Source organism: Castor canadensis, chromosome 1 (genome assembly GCF_047511655.1).
Source record: "Castor canadensis chromosome 1, mCasCan1.hap1v2, whole genome shotgun sequence".
In the NCBI taxonomy this organism is placed as follows: Eukaryota; Metazoa; Chordata; class Mammalia; order Rodentia; family Castoridae; genus Castor; species Castor canadensis.
This window is the reverse complement of record NC_133386.1, coordinates 83,526,295-83,538,569: the sequence shown is the minus strand read 5'-3', so window position 1 is coordinate 83,538,569 and position 12,275 is coordinate 83,526,295.

Genomic DNA, 12,275 nt, shown 5'->3' with positions numbered 1-12,275 from the left:
TGTGCGTATAGTGTTGAGTGTGTATTTCTGTGTGTGTGTAGGTGTGTGAGCCTATTTTTGAGTGTGTGTTTGTGACTTACTGTGTAAGTGTGTATGTTGGTGTGTGAGTGCTTGTGTCCAAGGGTGTATGTATATGACTGTTTTTGTGTAAGGGTTTTTGTGTGTGCTGGTGTGTGATGTGTACAATACTGTGTTTTGCGTTATGTGTCTGTGTGTTGTGTTTGTGTTTGTACTCGTGCATTTGTGTGTACGTGTAGGTTCATATGTGTGTGAGGGTGAATGTGTGTGTGCTTTTGAGTGTGTGTATGGGTGTGTGCAGGTGTGTTGGCATCTGTGTATGTGTGTGATTATGTTTGTATGTGCATAGGCTTGTGAGTGCGTATTTGTGTGTGTAGGTGTTTGAGATTATTTTTGAGTGTGAGTGAGTATAAATGTGTGAGTGACTGAAAGGGGGTACATATGTGATATGGCATGTACATATGTTTGTGAGGTGAGTGTGTGACTTCTGTGTTTATAAGTGTGTAAAGTGTGTGTGACTGTTGGCATCGGTGCATGTGTGTTTGTGTTTTCATGTGTATATGCCTGGGAGTGTATATTCTTGTGTGTGTATAGGTGTGAGTCTATCTTTGAGTGAGTGAGTATGACTGTGTGAGTCAGAGTTAGAGTGGGTAAATTGTGTGATTGTATGTGTGTATATTTGTGAGTGTGTATTTCTGTGTGTGTGTAGGTGTGTGAGTCTACTTTTGAGTGTGAGTGAGTACGAAGGTGTGAGTGAGTGACAGGTGTGCATAATGTGTGATTGTATGTGCGTATATATGTGAGTGTGTATTTCTGTACGTGTGTAATGTGTGACTGTGTGTTGGCATGTGTGCTTGTGTTTTTACGTGTATATGCTTGTGAGTGTGCCTTTTTGTGTGTGTATAGGTGTGAGTCAATTTTTAAGTAAGTGCGTATGACTGTGTGAGTGAGAGTGAGAGTGGGTACCTATGTGTGATTGTATGTGTGTATACTTGTGAGTGCATATTTCTGCGTGTGTGAGTGTGTAAGTGTGGGTGTTTGTATCTGAGTTTGAGGGAATGTGAGAGAGTGTGTCTGTGTTTGTGTGTGTACGTTTGATAGCATGTGTCGGTGAGTGTGTGTCAGTGACAGTCTGCGTGAGAGTTTTATTCGTGGGAGTTGGCTTCTGTGTTTCAGTACGTATTTCAATGTGTGTGAGTTATGTGTGGGTGTGTGTGACTGATGGGTCTTAGTGGGTTGGCTTATGGGTCAGAGTATGAATTCAAGGGTGTGTGTGTGTGAGTGTGAAAGCATGTGAATGCGTTTGGTGTGAGGGTGGGTGTGTGAGTGTTGGTGTTCATGGGTTTGTATGGGTGTGCATGAGTGTGTGTTGTCATCTGTGCATGTGGGCATTTGTGTTTGTAGGTGTATATGCTTGTGAGTGGGTATTTGTGTGTGGGTAGGTGTTTGAATCTCTTTTTGAGTGTGAGTGAGTATAAATGTTTGAGTGACGGAAAGGGGGTACATATGTGATATTGTATGTACCTGTTTGTGAGTGTGTATTTTTGTGTGTGTAGAGGTGTGAGTCTATTTTTGAGTAAGGGGGTATGAGTGTGTGAGTCGGAGTAAGAGTGGGGACATAGGTGTGACTGTATGTGCGTATATTTGTGAGTATGTATTTCTGTGTGTGTGTGTGGGTGTGTGAGTCTGTTTTTGAGTGTGAGTGAGTATGAATGTGTGAGTGAATGACGGGGTGCATATGTGTGATTGTATGGGCACATGTTTGTGAGTCCGTATTTCTGTGTGTGTGGGTGTGTAAGAGGGTGTATAAATGTATGTTTCAGTGAATGCGAGAGAGCGTATTCCCGTGTGTGTTTGTGTTTCTGTGTGTGTGTGATTGCATGTGGTGTTGAGTGTGTGAGTGTGAGTGACAGAGTCAATGTGAGAATTTTGTTTTTGTGAGTTGGCTTGTGTGTCTGTGTGTGTTTGAATGTGTATGTGAGGGGTGAGTGTGTGTATTTGTGTGATGTGTCTTAGTGGGTTGGCATGTGTGTCTGAGTATGGATTCAAATGCTTTGGAGGGTGTTTGTGTGTGAGTGCGAGACAGAGTAAATGTGTAAACGTGTAGGTGTATGAGCGTGTGAGTTTTGAATGTGTGTGTAAGTGACTGTGCGGGAGTGTAAATGTGAGTGTGTGAGCGTCTGGAATTTTTTCTCTGTAGGTGTGCATGTGATTGCAAGGGAGTCATGTGTGGGTGAGTGTGAGTTTTGGGGTGTTGGTGGGTGGATGTGAGTGAATGTGTGACTGCATCTGTGTGTACATGTGTATTTGAACATGAATTTCTTTGTTCATGGGTGCGAGAGTTAGTGTGAATGAGTTAGTGTGTGACATTGTGTTTTGGTGTGGGGAGGTGTGTGAGAATGTGCAGGCGTTTGCAAGTGAGTGTGTCAGTGAGTTTGGGATTGAGTGTGCATTGGTGCTTGGGTGCGGGAGTGTGAATGATTGTGTGAGGTTGGTTATTGTGTGCATTGGTGTGAGTGTGTGCGTGTGTGTGTATGTGTGTGAGTGCATGCAGTGGGAGATATGTGGGTGAGTATGAGAGTCAGTGAATGAGTGCATTTGTATGTTACTGTGTTGGCTTGGGTGTATTCACATGTCTGCGTATGCACGTGTGTTTTTTAAGTGTGATTGTGTTTTTCTGTGAGTGTGTGAATGTGAGGGTAGGGGTGTGTGTGTTGTCTCCTGTGTGTGTTCGCATGTGTGTTAGTGTTTGTTTATATCTGTGTGTGTTTCTGTGTTTGTACGTGTCTGATTACATTTGAGTGTGAATTTGTAAATATGTGCCTGAATGAGCGTGTGCATCTATGTTTGTGATTGTGGACGTTTGGGTGTGTGTACGTGTACATATCTGAGTGTGTATGGCTGTGAGTGTTTGTGAATGAGTCAGTGTGTGTGTGTATGGGTGTGTACGTGTGTGTGTGTGAGATGGGAACGGGTGTGCGTTTGTGATGTGTGTCAGTGTGTTGCCTCGGGTTTGAGTATCGATTCAATATTGTGGGTGAGTTTGTGGGTGAGTGTGTGTGTGAGAGAGTGTGAATGTCTGCATGTGTATGTTCATGTGTGTAAGTGTGTGTGAGGGTGAGTGTGTGACTTGTGTGGTTATAAGTGTGTAAGGGTGTGTGTGACTGTGTGTTGGCATCTGTGTATGTGTGTTTGTGTTTTCATGTGTATATGCTTGTGAGTGTGTAATTTTGTGTGTGTATAGGTGCGAGTCCATTTTTGAGTACGTATGAATATGTGAGTGAGAGCGAGAGTAGGTACATATGTGTGATTGTATGTGCGTATAGTGTTGAGTGTGTATTTCTGTGTGTGTGTAGGTGTGTGAGCCTATTTTTGAGTGTGAGTGTTTGTGACTTACTGTGTAAGTGTGTATGTTGGTGTGTGAGTGCTTGTGTCCAAGGGTGTATGTATATGAATGTTTTTGTGTAAGGGTTTTTGTGTGGGCTGGTGTGTGATGTGTACAATATTGTGTTTTGCGTTATGTGTCTGTGTGTTGTGTTTGTGTTTGTACTCGTGCATTTGTGTGTACGTGTAGGTTCATATGTGTGTGAGGGTGAATGTGTGTGTGCTTTTGAGTGTGTGTATGGGTGTGTGCAGCTGTGTTGGCATCTGTGTATGTGTGTGTTTACGTTTGTATGTTGTGCATAGGCTTGTGAGTGCGTATTTGTGTGTGTAGGTGTTTGAGATTATTTTTGAGTGTGAGTGAGTATAAATGTGTGAGTGACTGAAAGGGGGTACATATGTGATATGGCATGTACATATGTTTGTGAGGTGAGTGTGTGACTTCTGTGTTTATAAGTGTGTAAAGGTGTGTGTGACTGTGGGCATCGGTGCATGTGTGTTTGTGTTTTCATGTGTATATGCCTGGGAGTGTATATTCTTGTGTGTGTGTATAGGTGTGAGTCTATCTTTGAGTGAGTATGACTGTGTGAGTCAGAGTTAGAGTGGGTAAATTGAGTGATTGTATGTGTGTATATTTGTGAGTGTGTATTTCTGTGTGTGTGTAGGTGTGTGAGTCTACTTTTGAGTGCGAGTGAGTACGAAGGTGTGAGTGAGTGACAGGTGTGCATAATGTGTGATTGTATGTGCGTATATATGTGAGTGTGTATTTCTGTACGTGTGTAATGTGTGACTGTGTGTTGGCATGTGTGCTTGTGTTTTTACGTGTATATGCTTGTGAGTGTGCCTTTTTGTGTGTGTATAGGTGTGAGTCAATTTTTAAGTAAGTGCGTATGACTGTGTGAGTGAGAGTGAGAGTGGGTACCTATGTGTGATTGTATGTGTGTATACTTGTGAGTGCATATTTCTGCGTGTGTGAGTGTGTAAGTGTGGGTGTTTGTATCTGAGTTTGAGGGAATGTGAGAGAGTGTGTCTGTGTTTGTGTGTGTACGTTTGATAGCATGTGTCGGTGAGTGTGTGTCAGTGACAGTCTGCGTGAGAGTTTTATTCGTGGGAGTTGGCTTCTGTGTTTCAGTACGTATTTCAATGTGTGTGAGTTATGTGTGGGTGTGTGTGACGGGTCTTAGTGGGTTGGCTTATGGGTCAGAGTATGAATTCAAGGGTGTGTGTGTGTTTGTGTGTGTGAGTGTGAAAGCATGTGAATGCGTTTGGTGTGAGGGTGGGTGTGTGAGTGTTGGTGTTCATGGGTTTGTATGGGTGTGCATGAGTGTGTGTTGTCATCTGTGCATGTGGGCATTTGTGTTTGTAGGTGTATATGCTTGTGAGTGGGTATTTGTGTGTGGGTAGGTGTTTGAATCTCTTTTTGAGTGTGAGTGAGTATAAATGTTTGAGTGACGGAAAGGGGGTACATATGTGATATTGTATGTACCTGTTTGTGAGTGTGTATTTTTGTGTGTGTAGAGGTGTGAGTCTATTTTTGAGTAAGGGGGTATGAGTGTGTGAGTCGGAGTAAGAGTGGGGACATAGGTGTGACTGTATGTGCGTATATTTGTGAGTATGTATTTCTGTGTGTGGGTGTGGGTGTGTGAGTCTGTTTTTGAGTGTGAGTGAGTATGAATGTGTGAGTGAATGACGGGGTGCATATGTGTGATTGTATGGGCACATGTTTGTGAGTCCGTATTTCTGTGTGTGTGGGTGTGTAAGAGGGTGTATAAATGTGTGTTTCAGTGAATGCGAGAGAGCGTATTCCCGTGTGTGTTTGTGTTTCTGTGTGTGTGTGATTGCATGTGGTGTTGAGTGTGTGAGTGTGAGTGACAGAGTCAATGTGAGAATTTTGTTTTTGTGAGTTGGCTTGTGTGTCTGTGTGTGTTTGAATGTGTATGTGAGGGGTGAGTGTGTGTATTTGTGTGATGTGTCTTAGTGGGTTGGCATGTGTGTCTGAGTATGGATTCAAATGCTTTGGAGGGTGTTTGTGTGTGAGTGCGAGACAGAGTAAATGTGTAAACGTGTAGGTGTATGAGCGTGTGAGTTTTGAATGTGTGTGTAAGTGACTGTGCGGGAGTGTAAATGTGAGTGTGCGAGCGTCTGGAATTTTTTCTCTGTAGGTGTGCATGTGATTGCAAGGGAGTCTTGTGTGGGTGAGTGTGAGTTTTGGGGTGTTGGTGGGTGTATGTGAGTGAATGTGTGACTGCATCTGTGTGTACATGTGTATTTGAACATGAATTTCTTTGTTCATGGGTGCGAGAGTTAGTGTGAATGAGTTAGTGTGTGACATTGTGTTTTGGTGTGGGGAGGTGTGTGAGAATGTGCAGGCGTTTGCAAGTGAGTGTGTCAGTGAGTTTGGGATTGAGTGTGCATTGGTACTTGGGTGCGGGAGTGTGAATGATTGTGTGAGGTTGGTTATTGTGTGCATTGGTGTGAGTGTGTGCGTGTGTGTGTATGTGTGTGAGTGCATGCAGTGGGAGATATGTGGGTGAGTATGAGAGTCAGTGAATGAGTGCATTTGTATGTTACTGTGTTGGCTTGGGTGTATTCACATGTCTGCGTATGCACGTGTGTTTTTTAAGTGTGATTGTGTTTTTCTGTGAGTGTGTGAATGTGAGGGTAGGGGTGTGTGTGTTGTCTCCTGTGTGTGTTCGCATGTGTGTTAGTGTTTGTTTATATCTGTGTGTGTTTCTGTGTTTGTACGTGTCTGATTACATTTGAGTGTGAATTTGTAAATATGTGCCTGAATGAGCGTGTGCATCTATGTTTGTGATTGTGGACGTTTGGGTGTGTGTATGTGTACATATCTGAGTGTGTATGGCTGTGAGTGTTTGTGAATGAGTCAGTGTGTGTGTGTATGGGTGTGTACGTGTGTGTGTGTGAGATGGGAACGGGTGTGCGTTTGTGATGTGTGTCAGTGTGTTGCCTCGGGTTTGAGTATCGATTCAATATTGTGGGTGAGTTTGTGGGTGAGTGTGTGTGTGAGAGAGTGTGAATGTCTGCATGTGTATGTTCATGTGTGTAAGTGTGTGTGAGGGTGAGTGTGTGACTTGTGTGGTTATAAGTGTGTAAGGGTGTGTGTGACTGTGTGTTGGCATCTGTGTATGTGTGTTTGTGTTTTCATGTGTATATGCTTGTGAGTGTGTAATTTTGTGTGTGTATAGGTGCGAGTCCATTTTTGAGTACGTATGAATATGTGAGTGAGAGCGAGAGTAGGTACATATGTGTGATTGTATGTGCGTATAGTGTTGAGTGTGTATTTCTGTGTGTGTGTAGGTGTGTGAGCCTATTTTTGAGTGTGTGTTTGTGACTTACTGTGTAAGTGTGTATGTTGGTGTGTGAGTGCTTGTGTCCAAGGGTGTATGTATATGACTGTTTTTGTGTAAGGGTTTTTGTGTGTGCTGGTGTGTGATGTGTACAATACTGTGTTTTGCGTTATGTGTCTGTGTGTTGTGTTTGTGTTTGTACTCGTGCATTTGTGTGTACGTGTAGGTTCATATGTGTGTGAGGGTGAATGTGTGTGTGCTTTTGAGTGTGTGTATGGGTGTGTGCAGGTGTGTTGGAATCTGTGTATGTGTGTGATTATGTTTGTATGTGCATAGGCTTGTGAGTGCGTATTTGTGTGTGTAGGTGTTTGAGATTATTTTTGAGTGTGAGTGAGTATAAATGTGTGAGTGACTGAAAGGGGGTACATATGTGATATGGCATGTACATATGTTTGTGAGGTGAGTGTGTGACTTCTGTGTTTATAAGTGTGTAAAGTGTGTGTGACTGTTGGCATCGGTGCATGTGTGTTTGTGTTTTCATGTGTATATGCCTGGGAGTGTATATTCTTGTGTGTGTATAGGTGTGAGTCTATCTTTGAGTGAGTGAGTATGACTGTGTGAGTCAGAGTTAGAGTGGGTAAATTGTGTGATTGTATGTGTGTATATTTGTGAGTGTGTATTTCTGTGTGTGTGTAGGTGTGTGAGTCTACTTTTGAGTGCGAGTGAGTACGAAGGTGTGAGTGAGTGACAGGTGTGCATAATGTGTGATTGTATGTGCGTATATATGTGAGTGTGTATTTCTGTACGTGTGTAATGTGTGACTGTGTGTTGGCATGTGTGCTTGTGTTTTGACGTGTATATGCTTGTGAGTGTGCCTTTTTGTGTGTGTATAGGTGTGAGTCAATTTTTAAGTAAGTGCGTATGACTGTGTGAGTGAGAGTGAGAGTGGGTACCTATGTGTGATTGTATGTGTGTATACTTGTGAGTGCATATTTCTGCGTGTGTGAGTGTGTAAGTGTGGGTGTTTGTATCTGAGTTTGAGGGAATGTGAGAGAGTGTGTCTGTGTTTGTGTGTGTACGTTTGATAGCATGTGTCGGTGAGTGTGTGTCAGTGACAGTCTGCGTGAGAGTTTTATTCGTGGGAGTTGGCTTCTGTGTTTCAGTACGTATTTCAATGTGTGTGAGTTATGTGTGGGTGTGTGTGACTGATGGGTCTTAGTGGGTTGGCTTATGGGTCAGAGTATGAATTCAAGGGTGTGTGTGTGTTTGTGTGTGTGAGTGTGAAAGCATGTGAATGCGTTTGGTGTGAGGGTGGGTGTGTGAGTGTTGGTGTTCATGGGTTTGTATGGGTGTGCATGAGTGTGTGTTGTCATCTGTGCATGTGGGCATTTGTGTTTGTAGGTGTATATGCTTGTGAGTGGGTATTTGTGTGTGGGTAGGTGTTTGAATCTCTTTTTGAGTGTGAGTGAGTATAAATGTTTGAGTGACGGAAAGGGGGTACATATGTGATATTGTATGTACCTGTTTGTGAGTGTGTATTTTTGTGTGTGTAGAGGTGTGAGTCTATTTTTGAGTAAGGGGGTATGAGTGTGTGAGTCGGAGTAAGAGTGGGGACATAGGTGTGACTGTATGTGCGTATATTTGTGAGTATGTATTTCTGTGTGTGGGTGTGGGTGTGTGAGTCTGTTTTTGAGTGTGAGTGAGTATGAATGTGTGAGTGAATGACGGGGTGCATATGTGTGATTGTATGGGCACATGTTTGTGAGTCTGTATTTCTGTGTGTGTGGGTGTGTAAGAGGGTGTATAAATGTGTGTTTCAGTGAATGCGAGAGAGCGTATTCCCGTGTGTGTTTGTGTTTCTGTGTGTGTGTGATTGCATGTGGTGTTGAGTGTGTGAGTGTGAGTGACAGAGTCAATGTGAGAATTTTGTTTTTGTGAGTTGGCTTGTGTGTCTGTGTGTGTTTGAATGTGTATGTGAGGGGTGAGTGTGTGTATTTGTGTGATGTGTCTTAGTGGGTTGGCATGTGTGTCTGAGTATGGATTCAAATGCTTTGGAGGGTGTTTGTGTGTGAGTGCGAGACAGAGTAAATGTGTAAACGTGTAGGTGTATGAGCGTGTGAGTTTTGAATGTGTGTGTAAGTGACTGTGCGGGAGTGTAAATGTGAGTGTGCGAGCGTCTGTAATTTTTTTCTCTGTAGGTGTGCATGTGATTGCAAGGGAGTCATGTGTGGGTGAGTGTGAGTGTGAGTTTTGGGGTGTTGGTGGGTGTATGTGAGTGAATGTGTGACTGCATCTGTGTGTACATGTGTATTTGAACATGAATTTCTTTGTTCATGGGTGCGAGAGTTAGTGTGAATGAGTTAGTGTGTGACATTGTGTTTTGGTGTGGGGAGGTGTGTGAGAATGTGCAGGCGTTTGCAAGTGAGTGTGTCAGTGAGTTTGGGATTGAGTGGGCGTTGGTGCTTGGGTGCGGGAGTGTGAATGATTGTGTGAGGTTGGTTCTTGTGTGCGTTGGTGTGAGTGTGTGCGTGTGTGTGTGTATGTGTGTGAGTGCATGCAGTGGGAGATATGTGGGTGAGTATGAGAGTCAGTGAATGAGTGCATTTGTATGTTACTGTGTTGGCTTGGGTGTATTCACATGTCTGCGTATGCACGTGTGTTTTTTAAGTGTGATTGTGTTTTTCTGTGAGTGTGTGAATGTGAGGGTAGGGGTGTGTGTGTTGTCTCCTGTGTGTGTTCACATGTGTGTTAGTGTTTGTTTATATCTGTGTGTGTTTCTGTGTTTGTACGTGTCTGATTACATTTGAGTGTGAATTTGTAAATATGTGCATGAATGAGCGTGTGCATCTATGTTTGTGATTGTGGACGTTTGGGTGTGTGTACGTGTACATATCTGAGTGTGTATGGCAGTGAGTGTTTGTGAATGAGTCAGTGTGTGTGTGTATGGGTGTGTACGTGTGTGTGTGTGAGATGGGAACGGGTGTGCGTTTGTGATGTGTGTCAGTGTGTTGCCTCGGGTTTGAGTATCGATTCAATATTGTGGGTGAGTTTGTGCTTGAGTGTGTGTGTGAGAGAGTGTGAATGTCTGCATGTGTATGTTCATATGTGTGTAAGTGTGTGTGAGGGTGAGTGTGTGACTTGTGTGGTTATAAGTGTGTAAGGGTGTGTGTGACTGTGGGTTGGCATCTGTGTATGTGTGTTTGTGTTTTCATGTGTATATGCTTGTGAGTGTGTAATTTTGTGTGTGTATAGGTGCGAGTCCATTTTTGAGTACGTATGAATATGTGAGTGAGAGCGAGAGTAGGTACATATGTGTGATTGTATGTGCGTATAGTGTTGAGTGTGTATTTCTGTGTGTGTGTAGGTGTGTGAGCCTATTTTTGAGTGTGTGTTTGTGACTTACTGTGTAAGTGTGTATGTTGGTGTGTGAGTGCTTGTGTCCAAGGGTGTATGTATATGAATGTTTTTGTGTAAGGGTTTTTGTGTGTGCTGGTGTGTGATGTGTACAATACTGTGTCTTGCGTTATGTGTCTGTGTGTTGTGTTTGTGTTTGTACTCGTGCATTTGTGTGTACGTGTAGGTTCATATGTGTGTGAGGGTGAATGTGTGTGTGCTTTTGAGTGTGTGTATGGGTGTGTGCAGGTGTGTTGGCATCTGTGTATGTGTGTGATTATGTTTGTATGTGCATAGGCTTGTGAGTGCGTATTTGTGTGTGTAGGTGTTTGAGATTATTTTTGAGTGTGAGTGAGTATAAATGTGTGAGTGACTGAAAGGGGGTACATATGTGATATGGCATGTACATATGTTTGTGAGGTGAGTGTGTGACTTCTGTGTTTATAAGTGTGTAAAGTGTGTGTGACTGTTGGCATCGGTGCATGTGTGTTTGTGTTTTCATGTGTATATGCCTGGGAGTGTATATTCTTGTGTGTGTATAGGTGTGAGTCTATCTTTGAGTGAGTGAGTATGACTGTGTGAGTCAGAGTTAGAGTGGGTAAATTGTGTGATTGTATGTGTGTATATTTGTGAGTGTGTATTTCTGTGTGTGTGTAGGTGTGTGAGTCTACTTTTGAGTGTGAGTGAGTACGAAGGTGTGAGTGAGTGACAGGTGTGCATAATGTGTGATTGTATGTGCGTATATATGTGAGTGTGTATTTCTGTACGTGTGTAATGTGTGACTGTGTGTTGGCATGTGTGCTTGTGTTTTTACGTGTATATGCTTGTGAGTGTGCCTTTTTGTGTGTGTATAGGTGTGAGTCAATTTTTAAGTAAGTGCGTATGACTGTGTGAGTGAGAGTGAGAGTGGGTACCTATGTGTGATTGTATGTGTGTATACTTGTGAGTGCATATTTCTGCGTGTGTGAGTGTGTAAGTGTGGGTGTTTGTATCTGAGTTTGAGGGAATGTGAGAGAGTGTGTCTGTGTTTGTGTGTGTACGTTTGATAGCATGTGTCGGTGAGTGTGTGTCAGTGACAGTCTGCGTGAGAGTTTTATTCGTGGGAGTTGGCTTCTGTGTTTCAGTACGTATTTCAATGTGTGTGAGTTATGTGTGGGTGTGTGTGACTGATGGGTCTTAGTGGGTTGGCTTATGGGTCAGAGTATGAATTCAAGGGTGTGTGTGTGTGAGTGTGAAAGCATGTGAATGCGTTTGGTGTGAGGGTGGGTGTGTGAGTGTTGGTGTTCATGGGTTTGTATGGGTGTGCATGAGTGTGTGTTGTCATCTGTGCATGTGGGCATTTGTGTTTGTAGGTGTATATGCTTGTGAGTGGGTATTTGTGTGTGGGTAGGTGTTTGAATCTCTTTTTGAGTGTGAGTGAGTATAAATGTTTGAGTGACGGAAAGGGGGTACATATGTGATATTGTATGTACCTGTTTGTGAGTGTGTATTTTTGTGTGTGTAGAGGTGTGAGTCTATTTTTGAGTAAGGGGGTATGAGTGTGTGAGTCGGAGTAAGAGTGGGGACATAGGTGTGACTGTATGTGCGTATATTTGTGAGTATGTATTTCTGTGTGTGTGTGTGGGTGTGTGAGTCTGTTTTTGAGTGTGAGTGAGTATGAATGTGTGAGTGAATGACGGGGTGCATATGTGTGATTGTATGGGCACATGTTTGTGAGTCCGTATTTCTGTGTGTGTGGGTGTGTAAGAGGGTGTATAAATGTGTGTTTCAGTGAATGCGAGAGAGCGTATTCCCGTGTGTGTTTGTGTTTCTGTGTGTGTGTGATTGCATGTGGTGTTGAGTGTGTGAGTGTGAGTGACAGAGTCAATGTGAGAATTTTGTTTTTGTGAGTTGGCTTGTGTGTCTGTGTGTGTTTGAATGTGTATGTGAGGGGTGAGTGTGTGTATTTGTGTGATGTGTCTTAGTGGGTTGGCATGTGTGTCTGAGTATGGATTCAAATGCTTTGGAGGGTGTTTGTGTGTGAGTGCGAGACAGAGTAAATGTGTAAACGTGTAGGTGTATGAGCGTGTGAGTTTTGAATGTGTGTGTAAGTGACTGTGCGGGAGTGTAAATGTGAGTGTGTGAGCGTCTGGAATTTTTTCTCTGTAGGTGTGCATGTGATTGCAAGGGAGTCAT